This window comes from Palaemon carinicauda, chromosome 16 (genome assembly GCF_036898095.1).
Source record: "Palaemon carinicauda isolate YSFRI2023 chromosome 16, ASM3689809v2, whole genome shotgun sequence".
NCBI lineage: Eukaryota > Metazoa > Arthropoda > Malacostraca > Decapoda > Palaemonidae > Palaemon > Palaemon carinicauda.
The window spans coordinates 650,334-652,833 of record NC_090740.1 but is presented as its reverse complement, the minus strand read 5'-3'; positions in this window follow the sequence as shown (position 1 = coordinate 652,833).

The following is a 2,500-nucleotide window of genomic DNA, read 5'->3' as shown; positions in this document are numbered from 1 at the left end:
GAAGTCTTTCCTGAGCTTTGATGGATCCCGGAAAATAGCTGTCAGTTGAGAACAAGAAATGTTTTTTGGCAATCATCTGGTCAAGTATCTGAAGGCAGATCTCCCCACAGGTCGGGGGCAAGTTAGAAAGGACATGGAGAAGTGCCATTCCATCCTGGATGAATAGGGCATCCTTTGGATAAGGCAGCTCATCTTGGTTGAACTCTTCCATCAGGTAGTGCAGAATGGTGGCTTTGTTGGTCTTCGCAAAAAATCCATCTGATGTTCCAATACTTGGAGGCACTGGCATCAGGCTGTACTTCATGAGTTCATCCAAGTCAATTGGTTCATCTAGGCACTGTGACTTCACAAGGAGAAGGAATGCAACATTGCTTTGCTCCTGATACTGTATGACCTGAAATAACAATATATATTATAATTTTATATTGTAATACAGATTGTACAAAAGTCCCTTAACAATACATAACTTGCTCAATGAAATATAAACTTACCTTTCCTTGCGATGATGTGAGCTTGATCTTCTTGTTGCATGCCTCCATGGTCTTGAGTTTCTTCCTTTTGATTGGGTCGAAGAAGCTTCCTTGGTGGCCGCTCTGCAAACGTGTAATAAAGTCAGCCTTTGCAGCTTTTCCTACAGCGTCAGCTTCCAGCACATCCCTCTCAACATCCTTGGATGTAGGAGAACCAGAGGCTAAGGAGTAGAGCCTGTCCTTATCTGGGATTGTGAATGGATTCGTGAAGTTTCTGACAGCAGTGATGACTCTTTGAACAGCTTTCTCACTCTTCTTTATCTCTGCCTTCTCAAGCTCGCGATGCCTCCCAGCCCTTGGGCAGTCAGGATCGTCAAGAAGGCCAGCCATTTCAAGGGTCTTTTCATGAAACTGGGCCCGCGTTGTAGTTTTGTTGAGGTTGTCCCACTCACAATGAAATACCATGTTGCCCTCTCCTGTCACAATCTGGGGTGTGAGATAGGTTGATACCTCATCCAGGACCTTGGCCAGTGCAGTTTCCATCTCTAAACCAAAATCATATGTCTCGGAGTGACCAAGTCGGTGCAATATCTTGGTGAGCTGCTTGCTACGAAACAAGTGTCGAACGGTCACACACAGTAGCATGTGCTTTGGTAATTTCCATTTTCCATCTGACACTGCACGGCAAATGTCTTGCCCAATGGAGAATACCAGTCGCTTCATCTTTTCACTTGTATCTATGTCTTCTTTTCCTGACATCACCATGCTTAGAAAACGAATGAGATCAGATGGTAGTAGATCATCACAGCTGAGGTCCATATCATCTAATGTTGGCGGCCATGGGAGGACTTTGGAGTCTTTGTAAGCCTGTAGAATATTACTGCGAAGAAGCAGAGCAGCGTTTTGGTATTTGTCTTTGCTACCAAGCGTGTAAGCTTGTGCTAAAGCATCGTTAACCGAAATATTGGAATTGTACACAAGCCAAAATGAAATTGCATCAAGTTTGTCATGATCAACCTTCAGAAAGGACACATGCTCCTTGATTGAATCATTTTGTAGACGTTTCAGGAGTTTCTCTGAGCGGTAGTTTTCATTCTCCTGCCCATTGCGTTTCAGTTCTTCAATATAGAGCAAGCGCAATGATGTTAGACGCAGGACTTCATTCCGTTGGATGACATGAGTTCGAATGTGCTCCCGTACAAAATTCAGTGCCTTCTCATAAGCGGCCGAAATCTTCGCGTGTTCAGTACGCTTTGGGTCATTTGCTCTGTTAACCCCGCGTTCAAAGTTAGCAAATGCGGTGTGGAATGATCTCAAACATGATGGGTGATGTTTTGCTTCTACAGCAAAGAGGTCTACATTTTTCACACGTCTATGAAGCCGAAACATGCCCATTTTTTCAGCTCTCGATTCAATTTGTTCCCATGCATTTTCCTTGTTTCTCCAAGATGAGAAATGGACAGGTCGTACAGTTTTTCGATCAGCACCTTTGATCTCTACTTTCTCACAAAAAATGCACTCCTCTGTAAAGACAGGTCCAGTTGAATGTCTACGAGGTGAATGCAATAGCGAGGTGGATGCCTGTGGTTCCTCAGTTGTCTTATTTTCTATAAGATGCAGATTGCCAGAGAACCGCTGATAACACTGACGGTGATACCCATTATTTTCAAGGTCCTCGGGGACAGTCTCAGGAATCTGGTCGCATACAGACTGCATACGATAGGGAGATGCATGTGGCTGACAGAGCCGCAGGTCCCGGATTTCATGAAGGTGCTTTAGTTTATCAAATGCAGTTCCTTTGATTCTACTGAGTGGGGTAAAAGGCCCATGATCAGAGATGGATAACACATGAAGCATGCATACAGGTGCAGGTGAAGCAGGCTTTTTGCTCAGGCTGGTGCGTTCAGTGCTGGCAGATTCAGCATTCCTTCGCTTTGGCATGATGGCGAACTTATACCAAAACTATTACTCTGAAATGAGAAGTATAGGCCTATAACCAACATGATGAAGTGTTTTGAAATATTACTACC